This window comes from Pinus tabuliformis, chromosome 1_1, assembly GCF_031772625.1.
Source record: "Pinus tabuliformis cultivar Carrire ecotype Pingquan chromosome 1_1, CPIR1, whole genome shotgun sequence".
Classification (NCBI taxonomy): domain Eukaryota; kingdom Viridiplantae; phylum Streptophyta; class Pinopsida; order Pinales; family Pinaceae; genus Pinus; species Pinus tabuliformis.
This window is the reverse complement of record NC_142297.1, coordinates 824,425,257-824,448,479: the sequence shown is the minus strand read 5'-3', so window position 1 is coordinate 824,448,479 and position 23,223 is coordinate 824,425,257. Positions and strand designations below refer to the sequence as shown.

Here is a 23,223-nt window from a genome sequence, read left to right as displayed (position 1 = left end):
TTCTTTATAAAACAAAGCTTAAATGTGACAGTCATAGAAATTGAAATAATCTATAGCTTTCCTTTGGTCCTGTAGCAAGATCGTAGATTGGCACACTTCTAGGGACAACTTATTTGAGCCAAACATTGGAGCATGTGGAAAAAATAATCAAGATGGTTACCCACCTATAGGGTTCTCTGAAAAGGAAAACATGTCGATCAGTTGGATATTGGTGAAATTCCTCTGAGAGTCTGGAGGAATCTGGTAGTCTTTTAACTTTAAATATTTTAAGGAAGGAAGGTAACAAAATTCTTCTGGGAGCGTTGCTAGATACGCCTCCTATGCTACAATCTTTTTAAGGTGCTTCAGCCACCCTAATGACTTTGCAAACTCTGAAAGTGTAGCATCAATGATCAATTCTCGCAAGTGGATAGGTGCCTACAGTGTTTATGTTTCAAGGAGAAAGGAAGATAAACTAATAATTATTTTATTTTATTCTCAAAAGAAATATACTAAAAAAAAATTCGTTCTCAAGTGACTGAGGTACATCTACATACCTGAGATTCACATTTCCACAATATTTCCAATTCCTTCCCGACCACTTCTAAAACTCTTAAATCCTGTAGTGGAAGCCAGGAAAGCAGGGAAGAGTGTGGACAGTTACTCTAGTGGAGCCACATTAGCTTCAGTGACCACACCCTTGTCAATATGTATCATTACAAAATAACCTTCGGCTTCAAGGAAATGCAAGTGACTAATCATTCCAAAGAGCTTAAGGTTGTTGTCCAAAGTTTCTCGAGGATCCATTCTAATTCCATGAACTCCCGTCCAATGTCAGTTAGTTGAAACTAATGAAGAATTATAACATATTACGCAACATATTTTTTACTTGTTGACTTGGAAACAAAGGTTAGGATGGTTAGGATGCACTTAAAAATGGTGATTTCTCCCATAGATCCTCTATTGTTTCCCTCCAAAAATGTCACGACATTTTATATGTAGAGTAAACAATATTTCTTCCCAAGTCTCTTAGGCGATCGTGCATTACTATCTTATTTTCAGTGTCCACTTGGACAAGGGCCATCTTCGTTAGATTTTGAAATCCCCCCAAACCTTTCCAACCAGATTCATCCCATATTTCCTATCCACATATCCCTATCTATTCCTATACAAAAGCACACAATATCTAAGAAAATTTCTTGCTCTTCTTCAAGGAGGGATTCATAACAAATGTGAAGTCTCTCCTATATATCCCTAGGTAGAGTTTCGTATAATCTATCTAATACGAGTTCCCAAGTGCTCTCAAACATAATGGTAATCCATCATATGCTCGTAAAAATTTCTCTACTAAAGGTTCAAATCTTGGGGGTGGATATGGTTGCGAGAAGGCATAGGAGCAAAAAATCTCTCGGGATCATTGTACAGTCATTCCTTTGAGATTGTAATTGAGCTTTCTATTATCCACGTATTTGTCAGGATATCTCTGTTACGACTTATAACGAAAATCAAACTCTTGGGGTCAAGTACATGCTTCATTGGCAATAAGGCATCTAATTGATCAATGTGATCTACATCATCTAATACTATGAGCGCATGACAAGATTCAATATTTTTCACAAGTATCTGTGTACCTTCATCCAAGCTCCCAATTTTGTATCTATATTACCTTATAGGTCGTTGATGAGTTTACTCTGCAAAGAAGTTAGATTCCCTCTAGTTGTATTTTCCCTCGCATTCGATAAAAAGGATGATCTAGTGTAATATGATCTCTGACACTTGAAGAATTCTTTGGCCAGTGTTGTCTTCCCAACTCTGCCTAAACCCGAAATCCCCACAACTGTGGCCTAGTGTTTCTCTGTATGTTTAAATAGCACACTATTTTCAAATTCTTCTAAATTTTCCTCCAATATAGTTCCATACTCTGCCATTTTGGCACATCCAACAGTGGTGGAATTATTTTCAGCGCAATCTTATCCAAGAGCTCATCTTCGTCCCTGAATATTCATTCATCCAGAGAGAAAAATAAGTTGAGAGTCATCATATGCCTACCTAAATCATCATATACCTAGATCATTTTCACTAGATCGTTCTTACACATATTTGACAAGCATGAACAAGTCCATAACTTCTATTTTTTTCACTACTTCTACCCCCAATATAGAAGCCAATTCCTCTTTCATTTTCTCACTGTCATGTCTCTATATATGTACGATAAATTTTTTATTTTAAATTTAGAAATAAAAATATAAACCCTATATATAGGAAATTTCTTCTTTTATAACTTCAAAATTAAAAACTAAAAAATACAATTCAAACAAGCAATGGAAACATATACAAATCTATAAATTAAGTATGAAATACCTCATTCTACCAAGAATCATATCCCTTTGCTCGTTTCCCTTTGCTACTTGACATTTTTTGGCATCCCAGGGCAATTTTTTTCCTCCAAATTGTGGAAAACCCCTTCTCTTTGCTCCCTAAGTTTTGTTTCCTTCCCTCTAACTATTATAAATAGCAATAGTGCAAACCGAATGGACATGGGTTTGATTTTCATCTCTAGTACGGGTTGAATGAGATGCACAAATTGATTTTATGACTACTAGAGGTCGAATCACACCCACAAATCATTTTTTTTTTATTGAAATCCACAACAGGGGAGGGGAGATCTGTTAATATCTTTGCCCACCATCAACATAGATCCAATCGATTAGTTATTTGCTTTCACAGCCTCAACGCATTGCTCCAACCATGGTCTATTCCAACTCCGTGTAAAACTTCAAAGCTCCCTCGATTTGCAATTGGTGAGTATGAGAATGAAATATGGTGAATGTATTACGTTGTTTTGGTTCAATAGATAGGATACACAATAGGTTTATCCATTGCACGAATTATAAATTGGCGGGATTTTTTTTTAGATTTGGTTGAAGAGCCGACACTAAATTGGGTGCCATTAGTGCTGGATTTAGCATCGACTATTGGCAAAAAAATGTAGTCGGTTTGGGGCGCTAATTGCACCTATTTTAGTGCCTATAATATTTCATTTTTTCTCTCTGTCTAATTTGTATTCATTGTCATTTTTGCACTTTGCAATGTTGATGTGGGAGGATTCATCTTATTGTCATTTTTTATGAGGTTTGAATACCAATATTGAATGTGCAATGTGCATAGGTACATGGGATAAGTTGAAATGTTGGTTGATGTAAAGCCCTATAAATGGTGTTTTAACCCAATGGAGGGTGTTTTATATCATATTTTCCTAGCCCACTAATGAATTTGGTGTGAATTCAAACTTTCTAATTTTATTTTATTTTAATAGCCAATAAATCATAATGTAACAATCCACTAGCTATAGTCACATACACACATTTTCACTTTTAAAGGTTGTGTTGCTTAGTGATTATGTATACATGTGACATAAACATTTTCAATCTTGCCACTCACTCTTTACTGCTTTATAGGGTGGATGGTGGCATTGAAAATATATCTCATCCAAAAGTTAAATTATACTAATTATTATGTTATATAATGAGTTCATTTAGAAGACTTAAAAATCAAAATTTGAAAATAGTATATTCTCTAACATATAGGGTCAAAGGATTTTTTTAAATATACAAAAATATAAATATTTGGTAGTTTAAAATTATGTATGAAGGGTTTGAATTAAGTTAAATGAAAATATGAAAAAAAATAGTCCATTAGTTTTCTTAATCCTCATCTAAGATTTATAAGAGTTGTATCATGTCACCATATTGGGAGTAGAAATTAACAAAAAGGGTATATATTGAAAATAGGGGCATTTTAGCTAGAAAGGTGCAATGAAAATTGGATGAGCTTAAATCGATTGTGTTTATCCAATTGGACAGAGCAACAACAAAGTGCATAGATGTTATGTGACTAATGGCATTATTGTGTATTATAGAATCCACAAGAAGTCATGGATAGATGGCGTGGACGATGTAGACCCACTAAATCAACGAGAGGAAAGTGGGTCGCATAGAATTAGATATGGAATATGCAGATACAATAAAGGTAAGAATACAATGCAAACTCAACCAAAAGAGGATGATGTTTATGAATTCACAAATGCTACAACATAGATAAGATAAAGTTATATAAACTATGTTGTTGTTTTTTTCAAATCCAAAATATGATATCAATATGTCAAATATATGAGTAAAGTGGGGTTCTGTGTTGGATAGCATACTGGTTGAAATAATATAATTGGTGTACTAAACATCATTGACTATGTTATGCATTATAGAGGTAGGACGAGGCCATGGCAGCAGATCGTGTCATAGCAAATAAGGACACAACAGATGTTGTGAGACATCAGGTAATCAAATTTTGACTTAACTTAGGAAGCATTTTGTGGTAAATTCATCCTTTTTCATAGTATTATTATAATTTATAGTATATTATCCAATATTGAAATAAATAATTTAATGCATGTTGTTGATATTTTAAATGGAGTCTGGAGCAAGTGCATAGCCTAAACGTTCAACTAGCAAAAGAAAAAAATATATATGTACGTGGGCATGGACCTAAAACTGTTAAATCCCAAAGAACAAAGTGGGTGGAAGAGGATATGACATGGATCCTACAGACACAACAAATAATTGCACTAAATAAGAGGTTGATCGAGACTATAGTACAAGGGATGAGATTTGTTAAGCAATATTTGATTATATTTCTTTGAAATTGATACATTTATGATTTATCCAATTCTTGCCAAACATTAAATAGTAGTTGTGTTTGTCAATAGGTAGAATATGATGACGAAAAAAATTATTACTAATACCCAAGATCAAACGGGGCTATTAAGATTTGGACGGGATGATCCAAGTCATCCTTTAAACCATACCTAGGAAAAAAGAGCATATTTAAAGAGAACTCTACCACCTAAGAAATTTGAACAATTGAAGAGATTAGCATACATTGATGACATTCCACCTAGCCTTAATGATGATGATCATGATAGTGAAAATGCAGTACATGAAAAAGGATTGAATGAAATGCTTACAGGTTTCTTTGGGGATGGAAACAATGATGACAATAATGATCATTTGGTTGACAGTAACGATGAAAACAGTAGTAATTACCACCAACGTAACGTTGATGATAAAAATCTACAAGACTCCATTAAGCAAGAATAAAAGACACTTATGTTCAAATCAGGTGCAAGTAGAACCTCAAAACTAGAATGTACATTAATATTATTAGAAATCAAGTCACTATTTGGTTGATTAGACAAAGGATTCACCACCATACTGAAGTGAGTTGAAATATATTTCTTACAATGCATTGTCAATCGGTGCATGTAATTCATAAAAATTATTCAACTTCATTTATATTGCTTTAAGGGGGTTTTAAAACCATATATTTCATATGAATATTCATAATATAGATTTACATATCAAAAATTTTCATCATAAGTCAAACATTCAATGATCTAATCTTTGGCAATCTTACAGGGCACTAAAAACTAAAATATTTCCTAAAGAGAATGTGTTGCCATCAATTTGCAAAGAGACGTGTTAGTTGTTGGTCAAGTTAGGGATCAAATATAAGAAAATTCATTCACGTAAAAATGATGGCATTTTATACAAAAATGAATATCAAGACAAGGTAGAATTCTCTATATGCAAAGAGAAGAGACATTGTACAAATGTATAAGGTCTTATAGTTTCAAAGAAGGTTTTACATCATATGCCAATTATATGTAGACTTCGATGAATGTTTCGTTGCAAGTCACTTGCACAATTTATAGACTAGCATGCAAAGAATAGGAGTAAAGATGGATTCATGTGAATTTTGGCCGACTCCAAATCTTTGAAACACTTAAAGGAAAAATGGCCAAGAAAATTCAAAGATGAACCTCGTAGTATCAGGTTTGGTCTTACAAATGATGGAGTGTGCCCATTCTATTTCATGATCTCAAATTATAGTGTTTGGTCAGTCGGATTGATAGTATACAATATTCCCCCATGGATGAGTGTTAGAAAGGAGCACCTTATGTTGACTCTCATTAATCCAGGAAAACATCAAATTAAAAGCATGGATGTTTATCTTGCGCATTTTATTGATGAGATGCAACTGATATGGAAAGACATAAGAATGTATGACATGTCACATCCTCCATCAAATAGTTCCTTCATGTTGTATGGTGTGCTATGTTGGACTATTCATGATTTCCCAAGACTTGGTGTTTCTTCCAGTAAGATAAATCTTTTTTATGTATTTACACTCATAATTTATTGTCATCCTAACTTTCATACTTAGTTTTATACTATTATTTTTATTTTATTAACCTTAGTTATTGAATTTCAAGGCTTCAAACAAAGGGGATATTTGCATGTCCAAGGTTTGCAGAACAAATTCAAGGCTGGTAGTCTAAAGATCTACATCAATTTATTTATGCAAACAATAGGGTTTTCCTACCACTAGATCATATGTTCAGAAACCACCATAAGGATAAATTTGATAGAAAATATGAAAATAGAGTCCCTCCCATGTTTATGGGTCCAACTAATTGGCTTAATAAGTATGAAGATGTTGAATTGAAAGCTTGGCATGATTTTTTTATATGGGGGGAGATTCTATTGAAGAACCAGAACAAGTTGTAATTAAGATGCCATAAGGGATGAAAAGGAAATCCATAATTTATGAGCTCCCATACTAGAAGGATATATTAATATCTCACCTATTATATCATATGCACATCTTCAAAAATTTCCCAAATTCAATATTTCGACATATGGCAGGAATAAAGAAGGATACCTTGTCTTCAAGGAGTGATATTTCTCTTTGGCATACAAATTTTATAGAAAAAATTTGTGGTCAAACAAGGAAAATGAAAAATATGCAGAATCTCCATGGATTTTGAAAAAGAAAGAGCTAGACCAACTAAAAAATGCCATATGTTCAATAAGGACACCTATTGGCTATGGGTCATCATTAGATAAATCTTTTACAGTTGATGGACATATCACAGAGTTTGAATCACATGATTTTCATAATTATATGAAGGTATTATATATCATCATTTAACATTTATTTCTAAAATTAATTAGGTACTAAATATATTTTGATATTCTATTGTGTGACAAAAATAACTAATGACCTTTGAGAAATTTGTTTGAAAACATATCATGCCATTAGCAATTAGGGGAATTCATGTCTTATCGTTGACTTGAGGAATTCCATAAGTCGATTGTCAGCATTTGCAATGTATGTGGTATGGAATGTTCATGTGTGAGAGACATAGAGATATTTTATTGCATTTTAATTATTTCCTAAGGGTTCATACTAATTTACTATTCTTACATTAGGTGGGTGACATCTAAGGAGATCCACGAATGTGAAGTGCCAAAATGGAAGAAGGAAATTGCAGAAATTGTGTGTATTTGAGAAAGACCTCTCTACAAATTTCATGGACCTACAAGTCCATTTACTTATACACCTAGTCGATGACATTGAATTGGCAGGTGTCATATCAACGAGGTGGATGTTTTCTTTGAGAGGTATGTGAACACTCTAAAAATATATGTCTAACAAAAGACACATATAGAGAGTTGCATGGTTGAAGGGTATGTATTGAACGAAACATTTTTCTTCCTATGTGAATTCCTTGGTAAGGATTTCGAAAATGGGCCACACTTCTAGGACAAAGAACAAGCATTATATATTATTGATGGAGAAAACCCACAATCTAATGGTGTTCAAGTAGAAATTAGTAAGTAAACTCATGATCATCGTGGTTGTTTTTATTACAATCATTAATTTATTCTATAATTTATTTGTCAAAATAACAACATGGCGTTTGGATTTTGAAATAAACATGTTGACATGTAATAGATGTAGACAAAAGTGTTATACTTGACAAGTTCACATGGACTTTATGAACAGATGGATTGATTTTTATGATAAAAAGAGAGAGGGAAATGTTAGAAGCAAGGAGATAATTTAAGAGACCAACCCTAAGGAATACCCCATTTCCTATTGATCTGCGAGGAGAATGGGTCAAATATTTCACACTAGAATGGGTTACTGAACAAATTCAAAATCAAATAGAAGATGCAGGTATATATTCAAACATAATAGAAGATGAATTCAACATGTCTAGAGGATGTGAAAGAAAGGTACAGTTGGAATTTTATAGAATGTTGTTTCCTTACAGTTTTGACACTATTAACTATTTTAATATTCGTCATTATATTTGTTTTAACCGAAATAAATGGTCTTTCACAGGCAAAGAAATATCTAACAATGTGGGCATATGGTCAACATTATCATGTAGAACGTGTAGATGTAAAGAGATGATCCTTCGATTGTGGCATAATGGTTGAATTCAAGCAATTCAATCGATCAAGCTCAAAAGATAAGAATATTATTGAAGGGAATCTACAATATGTTGGGAAAATACAAGAAATTATTGAGTTGGATTACCGTTCTTTTAAATGATGTATTTTGAAGTGTAGATGGTATGAAGCATTTGAGAGGACATGAAGACATGATACCCATAGTGGATTGTTTTCTATAGATTCCTCAAAGTTTCTAATGGAGGATAAGGAGCCTTATGTTCCACCAATTCATTGTGAGCAAGTATTTCTTTAACTCAAAGAAGAAGTGGTAGTGAACAATAATCTATTAATACATTATTCATTGTGAATTTATACATGTGTTTATTAATCAATAAAATTATTATAACATACATCTAATATATGTATGTGCTCATTCATGTGTAGGTATTTTTCTATGAGGATATTTTGGACTCGAAATGGATATTTGTCATACATTATGATCCAAGATTAAGACATGTATTTCATGATGCATTAGTGGATACTGAGCAAAACAGTGATGAACAACAAAATGAGAGAGAGGGATTAGAGAACATCAAAAAAATTGACATCCATGATGATGCTGAAGATGGTTATGTTCAAGCACAATAAGACAACAATACAAAGTTAGATGGTGTTATGGAAGACAACAATATGGATGGTATAGAAAATGATAATCCAAATACATCTACTAACAATATGGATGGTTTACAGTAAGATTTCAATGATGATGAAGATGATGCAGGTCAAGATGAGAATGATGATAGTATTAACTACTTAAAAGATCATATGAACATTGACAATGATACACTAGATGACATTGTTGCAGACAATGATGTTAATGACCAAGACTTGTAAATTTTCAGAATTATTTGTAATCCATGTTTAAAAAATGATGATTCTTATGGCCTAAAATTTGAAATGCTTCAGTATTATTTTTGTCAGTACAAATTACCTATTGCAATATCATTAAAGTGTTCAAGATATGGTATGAATTATTGGCAAAAAAAAGTAGGATTACTTCAATGCTTCTTCTATTCATTTTGTATCAACATATGTTTGTGAAGACATAAAAGTTAATAAAATATTAATACACGTATCTCTCAATTATTTGAATAAGCAACTTTGTTAACTTCATTATTTTTATATTGTTTGCATTTTAATGTTGGTTGGCATAATTATTTATTGTGTTTTATGAAGAACTAAACATAAAATAATTAAACAAAATAAAATATTTTAATAACCTAGAATTAGATTAAAAATTAATAAATTAAAGCTAAATTTTAATTTCACATTTCATCTCAAAACATGAACATTCAATCTCAATAATATATTTTAAATTAACATATATAACAATCCAAACACTTGACCTAATGCCTAAGCACTTGAAATTTAATCCCATAACCTATAATCCTGTTGGAAGATGTAACTATGTTCGGTCTTCAATAATGTACTTGAGTCATTATGTAATGTACTTGTCAAAAGAATAAAGAAAATAATAATAATTACTATTATTGTGACTTATTAAAGCATGGGTTTCATGCTTGGGTCACCATGTTTTAGGTCAAAGTCCCCATTGAGGACTTCTAGGATTTATTCTGAGTCTATCGAAGTATTGTAAATTTAAAGAGACCCTTCTTGGGATTTTGAATCATGTAAAAAGGTTAAGTATTGAGTCAAATGTGAATTATGTAACTTCCACATCATGTCAGCCTAAGAGAAGATCAAGTTGGCCTAAGGACCCACTCGACCCCACAAGAAGCCTATAAAAGGAAGCACATCGAATTCATTTTGAAGCATCATTCTCTCATCAAGTTCGAACTCTCTTGTTGCTGGCCAGAAGTGCAAAGTTTTCTTGTAGTTGGGAAAAGGTGCGAACTCTGGTTCCGGGAAGCCGAAGTGAATGCGAGTTTGGGGAAGTCTAAGGAGACAAGGAAAATAAAAAATTTGGTGTCTCTCTCTCTCTGTTTCATGCCCTAGATTGGGAGATGGAAGTCTTCCAACATTTGTTGCTGCTGAAAGCTGCCAGTCGCCAGAAGCTACAAGTTGCTAGAAGTTGCTGCATAGTCAAAGTTGTTGGGAAGAGGTCAAAATTCTGGGAGGCTGACATGATGTGGAGGGAAGGTTTGGTCTTGGTCTAGGGTGAAGAGTCTCAAAGAATACTATTGAAAGGGAGAATTATCTTGACTGGGTTTTCCCCACGAGGGGGGTTTTGTCCTGGCATGTGCCTACATCTAGTGTCTATTGTTTTATGTGTTGTTGATTTTGGTAATTGCTTGACGATGTACATAAAGAATATATAAAGAAGAATAATAATAAGAAACATCACAAGTAATTATCAAGATCAACAAATTATTTACTGCCTTTCTGATTTTCCAACATGGTATCAAAGCTTTGGTGAAAAAGAAAGAAAAAGGTAGTCTCAAGCACTTGATCCATTCATAGGTACTGTCTTAGGGAAGGAGTCTAGTATATTCAATGAAGGTGTCTAACTCAATCAAGGGTGAGAAAAAACTTGAAGGAGCATCTAACTTCAGATCCTGGAAGAAGAGGATTGACCTAATCCTCGAGAAGAACAAGGTGATGGATTTGGTAAAAGGAAATGTAAAGAAGCCTACAAAAGAAGCCATTGATGTCGACAAATCAAAATTCGGGGATTTAGAATTGGCGTATATGACTCTAATGGTAGAAGGGATAAAATAAAAGCTTGTCCCATTCATAGCTAACATCGATCATGCTCAGGACATGTATGAAGCCTTGTCGAAGATGCTCACAATTAAGAACATTGGTCAAGTATAAAGTTTGAAGAATGAGTTTAGGACTACAAAGATGACTAAAGAGGATACTGTGGCAACCTTATTTGTGAAGATAAGTATTACATGTATTTTTAGTTTTGGTTTCATGCACTCATTTAGCTTTGATTATATTGAATACTAATCACCTTTCTCCCTTTATTGTCTTGATTAGGGAAAACATATGAAAGAAGGAGGATCTCTCAAGACAAGGGAAAACATTTGCAAGAAAGAGGATCTCTCAAGACAAGGGAAAACATCTGAAAGAAGGAGGATCTCTTAAGACAAGGTTAGTCAAGAAACAAAGGTATGCTTTGAATACATTGTTTGAAAGGATTATTCATTTGATGATCTATTACTAACTTTGTTATGACTAGTTGTATTGAATCATAGTGATTCTTGTTTGGGTGATTCATCCCTTTGATAAATCTACCCACCCCACTCATATACTTGATAGACTATGTAGAACCCTAGATAGGTTCTGGAAATCCCTAACCAAAGGGTATGCTATTGTGAATGTCTGAAATCCTAAAGCTGATTAGAGATATTGTAAAATGCTAGTTGAAGTTTTATTGATAATGTGATGTTTAGGATTTTAGTGTGATCGGGAAATCCTAACTTATGAGGGTTCAATGATAAGGTCTAAAATCCCAAAACCTTTGAAGTTTTGGTAATATAGGGTTTGCTATGTTTCTACATTAGAACCCTAGCTCATTAGGGTTTTGTGGAATGTGTGAGACAAACCCTTACATTGTCTTAGAAATGTTTCCTTAGTATGGGTGTGTATGTCCAATCAAACCCTAGTATAATCAAATTGATTGTGTGTCTAACTCTTATTTGATATTGTTATGAAGTTGGGTTTGACTAACACATGATATGAAATATATATTTGCATGATGATGAAATCTAGGCATATATAGATATGTCCTTTTGGTTGAAGTCCTAGGTTGGTCTAGGTCAAATGTATTTATGTTATTGGACATATGATATGCTTATTTATGGTTATGAATTCCTAGATATGTGTGTTTACATAGTCATTGATGGTCATAAGCCTTAGGACTTGATGGAAGTCCTTGTTTTAGGATTTAATGGAAGTCCTTGATTCTAGGATGATGATATCTGGAAATCTAGGGTGTTATATCTAAACCATAGTGAAGTTAAAATTGTCTAGTATGTGTGATATAACAATATGAAGTCTATTAGATGACTGTTGGAAATGAAAATATAGGTCTTTGTAGTTAAATCCTAGTAGTGACATTGTCTAGTGTGAAATGTAACAATCTGATATCTATGTATATAATGATTGTTGATATTGTGAAAATTGAATTCTAAGGTTTTGGAATTAAACCTTAGTCAAAGTAAAATCTCTGGAATATGATGATTTGAGATTTGTAATGATTGTTGAGTTTGAGAAAATGGAATTATAGGGTTTTGAAGTTGAACCTTAGTCAAAGTAGGAATATTTGATGAATATTGACTATATGATAACTTCATATTTGTGAGGGTTTTGTTGAAATTTGAATTTTTGGTTGAGATTGATGATTGCTCAGAAATCTAGGGTTTGCAACTAACCCTAGTAGTAGTTGGTCATGTTAATGACTGATTGATGGTTGATTAAAAAATCTAGGGGTTTGGAACTAACCCTACTGAAATATGGTCAGGGTAATGACTAAGTTGTGATTGACCTTGATTGATTCTTTTGTATGAAATCTAGGATTTGTATGAATCCCTAGTGAGAAGTCTAACATATGTATTTTGAAAGAATGATAGATGTTTTGTAGATCTATATGTATTTTTAATTGTTTCTAGGGTTTTCTATATGTTGTAGTAAGGTATGTCATACCTTTGGAAGGCACATTGAGACCCTAGATGGAATGAATGTTGTATTCTAGGGTGTATAAAGTCCTTAGCAACATGTTGAAGAGTATATATCTCTTTTTTGTAATTAAGTCTGGGTATGTTATATGAATAAAGTTGAAATGCTTCCATGTTTTTTATATGGCTAACATCATGCTTCTATAGATTTGGTCGTACTTTCTATCTAAGCTATGTAGGTACACAATCTTCAACTTGGTGAAGATGTTCAATGTGACAAGCAAGTTGTGCATGTACACAATCTTCAACTTGGTGAAGATGCTTGATGTGACAAGCAAGTTGTGTTGGTACACAATCTTCAACTTGGTGAAGATGCTTGATGCGACAAGCATGATGAGGATGATAATAACTCTGATGAAATGGTTAGAAGCCATGAAAGATTCTCCAATGACAAAAAGAAGAAGTAAAAACTCCCTAGGTTAAGAGGGAGCTCGAATGGAATGAACCTCCCTAGGATAAGAGGATGGTTGAGAATATTCCTTATATAGGAATGATTAGATCCTCTCTGTTTAATAGGGAGCGACATATATGATTCTCTGCTTCATGTTTCATGTACTAGACCAAGACTAACAGCTGTAAGTTTTAGTGAGGGCCATGAGTAGGAAAAGGAAATTGGAGAATGCATTTTGAGGTGTTGCTGATAGAAGGAAAGTAGGATCCGATTAAAGAATATGTTGTTGCATATGAAGTAGGAAGAATAATGTATGATTGAGGAATCCTCTGTTAAAGATTCGGTTGATAGTCCTGCTATGGAAAGTTGAGAAGAAACATTTGTTGCCTGAAAGACCCCGGAGGTTTGTATTTGATTATGTACATGTGAAAGCATATTATTGATTGTGGTTGTGTTTGTACAGGGGAATCTCTTGAAGGATTTGATAGCATGTTGGTTACCAATCAATTTGATTGGGAGAGATTGGTCATTTTTGATCTGCTGGATCAAGGGGTGTTGAGGCTTTGCGAGTGAAGCATTTCCTGCGAAGACATCTGGCTAACACTTTGTGCTGATGTCTAAGTCCGAAAGTTGGAAAGGTGGTGTTGATTATTGAGCTTTGTTTTGGATACACATCTGGATTTTTGGGTTGATGGTTAGTAAGTAAGCCTGAGGGTACCCAAAGGGGCTGAAAGCTTGAGTCCATCTTAGTCCCACCTAGATAGATTGCCTTGGTCAGGAATCTAGTCCTTGGCATTTCGGTACCTAAACTATAGAGTGACTGTTGGGATAGATTTCCCTGGTAAGGAATCTAGTCCATGGCATTATGGTGCTTAAACTATTGAGTGATTGTTTAGATAGATTTCCCTAGTCGGGAATCTAGTCCATGGAATTGTGGTGCCTAAAGTTCTTCATGGTTCACATAGTTTAAGATCTTCCATTGTGCATTATGAATACCTCCCTAGTTAAGAGAGAGTGTTGGAAAATGTAACTATGTTCGGTCTTCAATAATGTACTTGAGTCGTTATGTAATGTACTTATCAAAAGAATAAAGAAAAGAATTTTATTATTATTATTGTGACTTATTAAAGCATGGGATTCATGCTTGGGTCACCATGTTTTAGGTCAAAGTCCCCATTGAGGACTTCTAAGATTTATTCGGAGTCTATATAAGTATTTTACATTTAAAGAGACTCTTCTTGGGCTTTTGAATCATGTAAAAAGGTTAAGTATTGAGTCAAATATGAATTATGTAACCTCCACATCATGTCGACCTAAGAGAAGATCAAGTCGGCCTAAGGATCCACTCGACCCCACAAGAAGCCTATAAGAGGAAGCACATTGAATTCATTTTGAAGCATCATTCTCTCATCAAGTTCGAACTCTCTTGTTTTTGGGCAGAAGTGTGAAGTTCTCTTGTAGCTGGGAAAAGGTGCGAAGTATGTTGTCGAGAAGCTGAAGTGAATGTGAGTTTGGGGAAGTCTAATGAGACAAGGAAAATCGAAATTTTGGTGTCTCACTCTCTGTTTCGTGCCCTAGATTGGGAGATTGAAGTCTTCCAAGTTTCGTTGCTACTAGAAGCTGCCAGTTGCTGTAAGTCGCTGCATAGTCGAAGTTTTTGGGAAGAGGTCAAAATTTTGGGAGGCTGACGTGGTGTGGAGGGAAGGTTTCATCTTGGTCTAAGGTGAAGAGTCACAATGAATACTATTGAAAGGAAGAATTATCTTGACTGGGTTTTCCCCTCGAGAGGGGTTTTTCCCTAGCATGTGCCTACATCTGGTTTTTATTGTTTTATGTGCTACTGCTTTTGGTAATTGCTTGATGAATTATAGAAGGAAGATATAAAGAATAATAATAATAAGATACATCACAAGTAATTATCAAGATCAAGAAAATTTTTACGACCTTTCTGATTTTCCAACAAATCCATGACATTTCAAGAGAATTTTGATAAATCCCTAAATCACCTAACCCCTAAGCCTGCATTAACCTTTAAATTATTAAGCCCTAATCCCTAAAGTACCCTTAATTCCTCAACACTAGTTAATTAGTAGTCCCTTTATGCAAAATCCCTAAATACCCAAACCCCTAAGCCATAAACACTTAAACACTTAAGCCCTAATCCCTAATCCTTAAATCCATAAACCCTTATTCCCTAAGCACTTAAAAATTAATCCCTTAACCCATAATTCGTAATCCATTAACCATTAAACTACATAACCCCCGTAAGCGCCAAATACCTTAGCACTTGACCCTTAATCCTTTAAACGATAACCCTTAATCCTATAACCCTTAATCCCTGTACCCCAAATCGCTAAATCCCATAATCCTCAAAGCCCCTATCCACTTAACCCCCAACACTTCAATTAATTAAGTATTTAGTCACATTCAACACTAAATCTAGCACTAAAAAGGGAGCTAACCAAGGTGCTAAAAAGGGAGCTAAATCCGACGTTATTTCTAGCATAATTTCTAGTGAATTTTTTGGCGTATTTCTGGTGCTATTAGCGCCTAATTTGATGCCTAAATGTTTTTCTCGACGCAAACAACACCAAAAATAGCATCATCCCGATAAATAACGCCAACTTTTTCAAAAAATTGGAGAAAAATATACTATAACAGTGCTTGGAAGGAAAAAAAGGACTTAATCACATGGATTTGTCGTAGTGGGTCGATTCACTAATAAATGTCGAACTTGATATGTTTACAACTAGTAATCGTTATATAATGTATTAGAATAAATGTTATTAAGCACTAAATAGATGTTAATATTACAACCAAGCCATAATTAATTTTTTAATATTAGGTGTGGAGCTCTCTACACCACAATCAATATTAGCCGCTATAGGTTCAGAGAGTAATTAATAAAATATAGAATAAAAATACATAACGTACGACACATTTTATTATTTTGATTATCAAAACTTTGTAGTTATATGTTTTATTTTTTTTGAGTTCAAGAGAAATATATACTTAAATCTTTTTTTTTTAATTGAATTAATTTCATTATGCGGAGTGTGTAGGTGCAGAGGAAGCTTTTGTTGTGAGGTGTAGAGAAATTACAATGAAATTCATATATCAATTTTGTGTGACTTAAATTTCGACCTATATACTTGCTTCATATATAATATTGTTGATTGTTTGTCACACCTCCATTTTATTCAACTACTTAATTCTCTATATCTTTAGAGGTCTGAGGCAATTTCTATAACGATTGTGTGCATATCTCTGGGTTTAATTTTGATTGTGCAGAGGTAGAAAAGAAGCTTTCATTGTGAGCAATGTGAAACTGCGGCTTGTGCAAATGATTCTATTATGTCATGCTCTCTGCAATCTCTGGACGATACACTATGAATTCAAGCCAAAAATGAATAACTAAGTCTCACTGCCACTAGTGTATTGTACTGCCATCTGTCATTTATTTTGGCAACATAAGCATCTTGTTGCATTTGCTTGTTTTGGGTGTTAATTTCATTATGCAAAGTGCAGAGGTACGATTGCAAAGTGTGCATATCTCAGGGTTTTAACTTTCATTGTGCGGAGGTGTCGAGGTACAAAAGAAGCTTTCATCATGAGCAATGTGAAATTGTGGCTTACGCAAACAATTCTATTAGGTTGTTTTCTCTACCAGCTCTAAAAGATACTCTAAATTCGTGACGAAAACAAATAAATAAGTCTCACGTCACTAGTGTGTTGTACTGCCATCTGCCACTTATTTCGGCAACATAAGGATTTTGTTGCATTTGCTTGTTTTGGGCATTAATTTCATTGTGCGGAATGCAGAAGTGCAGAGAAAGCTTTCATTCTACGAAGTGTGGAGGTGCAAAGAAAACTTTTGTTGTGCAGAGTGCAAAAAAAGCATAATAAAATTGATATATTAATTTTGTGTGACTTAATTGAAAGCACAATGAAATTGATATATTAATTTTGTGCTTCTTAATTTATGGATAACAATAGTTACTTTTTATATAATATTGCCAAATATTTTCATGTCCTCCATATAATCTACCACCTACTTAATTCTCTATATCTTTAGTGACTTGGTACAATTGCTATAACAACGATTGCAATTGCAAAATGTACATGTCTTAAGGTTTAGCTTTTATTATGCAAAATATGAAAAAAGCTTTCATTATGAGTAATCCGCTTTGCCCAAACAAATCATTGTCAAACAAGGGAAGCTGCGAGGCAGCAAGTCCCTGCATTGAGTGGGGTAGAATGCTTTTCTGCGCTGGCGCGACCGAGCCAGTAAGAGAAGTGGCTGCTGAAGCGGCGTTCCCCACATAGACCTCGCGGTTCCCCACATAGACCTCGATTCACTTGTTTATCAATATCAGTCTCCTGGAAACTCTGTTATTCTGTATGTGGGGATGGCATAAATGTTGTCATGACCTGCAAAGAAGTAGGTGTCAGTGAAATCATACACAATAAAATTATAGTTTAGTTGATAGAATCTGTGATACTTTTAGTTGATTCATTATTTCCCAAAATCACTTGGGGCCAAAATCACTTGGGGGTTTGTCTTAATTGCTTCTTTTTGTCGATGAACCACACAGGACTCTATAATCGGCAGAGATACTAACATGAATCACATAGAGATGCATCTAAAATAGCATGTCAAGAGAAACATAAACATGTGGAAAGGTCCATGTGTAGCTTAATGCTGTCCTAGACAGAGCTTATAACCTCTTCTATATAGAGCTGAAGAAAAAGCCTTCAAACAAATCCTTGTCTTAGGGCTCTTAAGCAACATACAAACAGCATGATAGTAAGTTTAAAGTTATGAACCCAGATCTGAAAAAAGATGAATGAAAATCCTCAAAAATCTGATCTTCCTTGCATTCTTGGATATGGCATGTACCTAGGTCCAGCTTCAAACCCGTGTTAGAGAGACCATCCACTTATTCGTTTCTTTCCCTGTAAATGTGATGAAAAAGAAACTGAATTAAAGCTTGTTTTGAACATTCGTATCTCTTCAAAGGCAGGCCTGAAAAGATAATTTTCCAAATTGTTGATGCCCATCATCCGCTTTATGACCACCATAGAATCACCAAAATTTTGAATTTCGGTGATTTCTTTTTCCGCACAGTGGATGAATAATAACCTAACAGCGATCAGTTCAGAAAAATTGTTGGCAGCCCCTCTAAAACCAGCTTTAAATTTTAAACTATATGAATCATTTGCATGAACTATACCTGCAGCTGAACATGTAGAGGGCTTGCCTAGATGGGCCCCATTAAAACATGACCATGCTCCTGCTCATAGATGTCTTTGTATCTGAAGCTTTTTCCAGATGCTTAGGCATTTCCATACTCATTTTCATACCAGAAACCTTTACTATAAGGAACCAAGCCCTAGGCCACATGTTTCAGTAACAGTAGCTCTTCATCCTCTTCATATTATTCTTGTAATACTCCATGTGTGAATGGGTCATGATAGTACCCAGCCTTGGGATCACGAATGCCTATTGAAGCACAAATCAAGTGAGAATAAATAGATGTTGGATATTGGTTGCAAGAGTAAACCTGAAAATTTTACTGTGTTTATAAGAGAAACGTGTCCTAAGAAAGGTGATGAAATCATGAACCATTCGTATGAATCTTAAGGAACGAAGTTGAGAGACTTGAGAGGGAATTGTCTTGTACAGTGTAACACAGGAGGATTTTAATACAATATTACTCTCTCCAAAGCTTTGTTCTTGTGTGTAACTGTTTTAGTCATGTATCCTAAATTTCTCATGACATTGAATCTATATTAATTTGCAAATTGTATAGTATACCACAAGGATCTTTTTAATGCAAAGATCCTGATAACATCAGATATTTATAACTTCTTGTATATTTCATTGAAAGACTACAACTATAAAAACATCATTAGCAGGTCTTTGTTATAAAAAGGTTCGTTTGTGAAGGGCATCTGTGCACAAGAGAACCTTCCAAACTAGCAGATAGTATGGGATGACTGCATTCAAAAGGAGACTTGAGCAGAGTCTAGATCCAACGAGCAGGGAGATGGTGATGAAAACTTGGCCTTCATCAACAAGACAAAGAAAGGGAAAAGGGAAAGTTTTCACCAAGGCAGGTAAAAGTGACAGAGAAGGACATCAGCCTGGAAAGAAGAACGACGTGAACATGATCAAGTACTTTGTTTGCAGCAAGGTCACTATGCTTCTTAGTGTCCAAAGAAGAAGAAGGGCAAAGAGAAGACACAGCAGGTAGCAACAGCAACAAAAACCTAAAACTATCTGTGAAATGTGTAATCCTCTTCCTGAAGTAATGTAGTGTATCTTCTCTTCAGCTCTTCCAATACCTTCTCAAAGTGAACTCTGATTCGTGTATTATGTCATAAATGGAAAGAAATGTATGTAGTGAGCTTAAAATGACGCTCCAAGTTCATACACATACTTAGGCAGCTTCCAATAAGCTAACATCAGGATCTAGGTAAACTAATAAATATTGGCTGAACAAATCTAGCAAATCTTGCACAACAAATTTAGCAAATTTAGAATAGAGAAGTTATATGGAAATATTCTGGAAGTACCTCTTCTTCATGAAGCTTTCTAATTCGCTTCTGTTCCTTCCGTATCCTCAGCATCTCATGGTACAGAGGGTCAGGAACATTTGCATGCTTCACTGTAAAAAACCATCAGCAAAGTTGGTTTAACATAATAAAAGTAAAGCATAGAAGAGATGATCCAAAAGATATCTGAATTTGTGCATTATTAGATGCTACAAATTGTGAAACCTGAAATGGTTCATTCCCTCTAGTAAAGCCATTCAAAAACATGGATGTCTCAGTGGTGGCACTCAATCTCTCAGTCATATCTATCACCTGAGGAGGCTGAGATGATTCAATTGGCATCATAGGCACAGAGGATGGACTGCAAACTGATGTATTATCTAAACGTTCAATTTAGCAAATTTAGAATAGAGAAATTATATGGAAATATTCTGGAAGTACCTATTCTTCATGAAGATTTCTAATTCGCTCGTGGTCCTTCCGTATCCTCAGCATCTCATGGTATTTGTTTGCACAGAGCTTGACGGTGCAGATATGTGAATTTGAGCATTATTAGATGCTACAAATTGTGAAACCTGAAATGGTTCATTCCCTCTAGATAATACCGCTACTCATCCTCTACTCATAACCTTGAATGCCCAAATTAGTTAGTTCCGGTGACCCTTCCATCCCCAATGCCACAAAGAAGTTTGAATGCCTACCGTTTGACCCATTGATCCTTCTACCCTTATGCCTACTGCTACTGACCCTCTCAGACCCATGTATTAACCAGGAGGTTCGTATGCCTACCACCATTGACAATCCCACACCACCATGAGGATTTGTATGCCTACCATTGACTGCTCAGTCTAACACCACACACCCACTGGTAGAGTCTGGGTAAACGATATCCAATGCCACCAAATTGGAAGAGACGTGCTGCCCAAAGATCTCGGACCATACAATGAAAGTATTTATCAATCAAATTTCTCACGCAAATTCCATTCAAATTCAATTCCTTGCCAACACAGTAACGTAACAACCGCGGCAGCGGTTCCAGTTAATTTGGCCAACTGAATGCAACATTCAATCATGGGAAATTAAATCCTCTTTTGTCCACGCTGGGCTACCGTTAGTTTCTAGTTAATACAAAGTTACCCTTTAATGAAATATCCATACCCACAATCCTTGCCAACCCGGCTACATAGTTACTATTTGCTTGCACTTCTGGGTGAAACAGCCCCTATCTTTTCTCTAAATTGAGGAACAGAGAAAGGCAAGGAAACTCCAGCACCTCAGCACCTGCTAATTCATCAATCTCCCATGTTTAGAATTTAATATTACAAGACCAAGAATTGAAATAAAATCCCAGCTGCTCTGTCTTCTGTAATCTGAGGAAGAGGAGGCTTGATTAATCATGTTGTTCCGTTACAGAGGCCGAAGGAAGGAGTCACAGAAGAAAACGGCTTTCACAACATTAGATCAGAAAAAGAATCGCTTTAGACTGTGTACTGCTATTACTTCTATTGCTATTGTTTTCACAATTGCTGCCACTGCTGCTAATCAGTTTCTTCAAGGTCTGTTAACACTGGTTAAATTCTTCATATCATTTTTGAGATTATCTGTTTAGAGTAAGCATGGCATCAATCATCACCTTCTAAACACTCAGGAATAAAACGTCCTTAGAAAATCAGCAATGCTAAAATACTGTACACTGCGCTTAATTTTAGTTTTGTTCCCGTTGTTTTCACAATTGCTATATTCCTACTTATCAGTTCCTTGAGGTTTGCCAATATTAATTTTGGAATTATGTACATAAAGGAAGCCATTTTTTTATAGCAAGGAAAAATCACTGATCAGTCATTCAAAAAATGCCATGGTTCAAGAACACCCAATCATAAAGTTTCTCTATAGTCAAGTTTGTTAAGCGTTTTCTGATAGCAAAAATGATATTTCATACATTGGATTGCTGAACCTAAAACTTAATTTCCTGAAGCCATATTCTTCCTGTTATAAGTTTTGAGGTTTTTTCTACTCTATATTTTTTTGTCGAATGTGTTCAAAATTCCAGTAAGAATTTGTTCAATTTACAAGTTTGAATTGTGATTTTTTAATAATGTGAGTGTGCCAATAATTTTGAATGAGCTGAATTTATATATACACTCAAAATCCCATTTTAAACTTTGACCAAATTTTTTATAGAATTCTAAACCAAGTCTTTACCTATTAAGCTTCATGAACACGGGAATTTTACTTCGTTTTCATGTGTTTGCAGTGGCATTGAATCAGATTCCTGGGGACGCCATGCTGGAGAACATATTAGTACCCCTGACTTTACATGCAAGGCAAGAGAGACTGAGACTTGCCATGACAAGAGACGAAATGCTTCATCTGCAGGCAAGGTCAGAGGAAAACAAGCTGATTATGGTAAAACCACTTCGGCGCAATACGAAAATGCAGGACCCTTTTTATATTCGGGACCTGGTTCTGCTCCCTGATGAATTACTGCTACTTGTCCGCTTGCCTTCTGCAAAGGCTAAATTAGGGCATAAATCACTGGTTCGCTGTGTCTATTCTGATCACCTCGGTTCAGGAGTTGATGGCATTGAATACTTAAGAGGACGAGCTTCAGTGAGGTGTAGTCAACCTCAAGCAGAGTGGTCTGCGAGCAATGTGTATTTATTGGACACCTCCACTGGAAGGAAGATTAAACAGAGTATTCATCTTTCACAGCACCCTATTAAGTGGGATTTTCTTGTTTATGAAAGTTTGTCAACGCATACAGATGTGGTTCTCTTCGCTAAAGGGGTGAATCGCAAGCAGGGCATGAATGTAAATTCTGAATCCATAGCCCACTGAGCATGAAGACCACCAGAAGCAAGGCCATGCCCGAAGAAGAAGCCATAAGCAAGCGCCATGAAGATTGAACCAAGCCATTAGATATGAGAATAATCTTCAAGCCATTAGATATGAGAATGTTAAAAAAATAAAAATAATAAAGTGAATTAAATTAAATTAAAAGAGACGTTGCCACGCCAAGAGCATGCTTCCCAGGTGTCAGAGGTATGGAGATCAAGTGATGCCTGTCTTATCTCTAATGCATGCGTCACTTCCAATTTCTTCTCCTACACAGACTTCGCGAGTGTCTGAGCCCAGATGGGTTGCTGTTGGCAACCAATAAATCCCATGCTATTGGGTATTTAAGACTCTTAAGAGTACATTTGGTCAACCGAAATACATCTCTGCATTCGCATGGGCATGAACACTCCATATCCCGATTTGACGTGAAGGACAGTTGTATGAATGGCATGCC

General features: G+C 35.0%; 1 pseudogene; it reads right to left on the bottom strand.

Moving 5' to 3' along the window:
* The window catches only part of LOC149216630 (transcription elongation factor TFIIS pseudogene), a 34,464-nt pseudogene extending 13,738 nt beyond the window's left edge, over window positions 1-20,726 (bottom strand).
* Window positions 20,727-23,223: the final 2,497 nt, after the last annotated feature.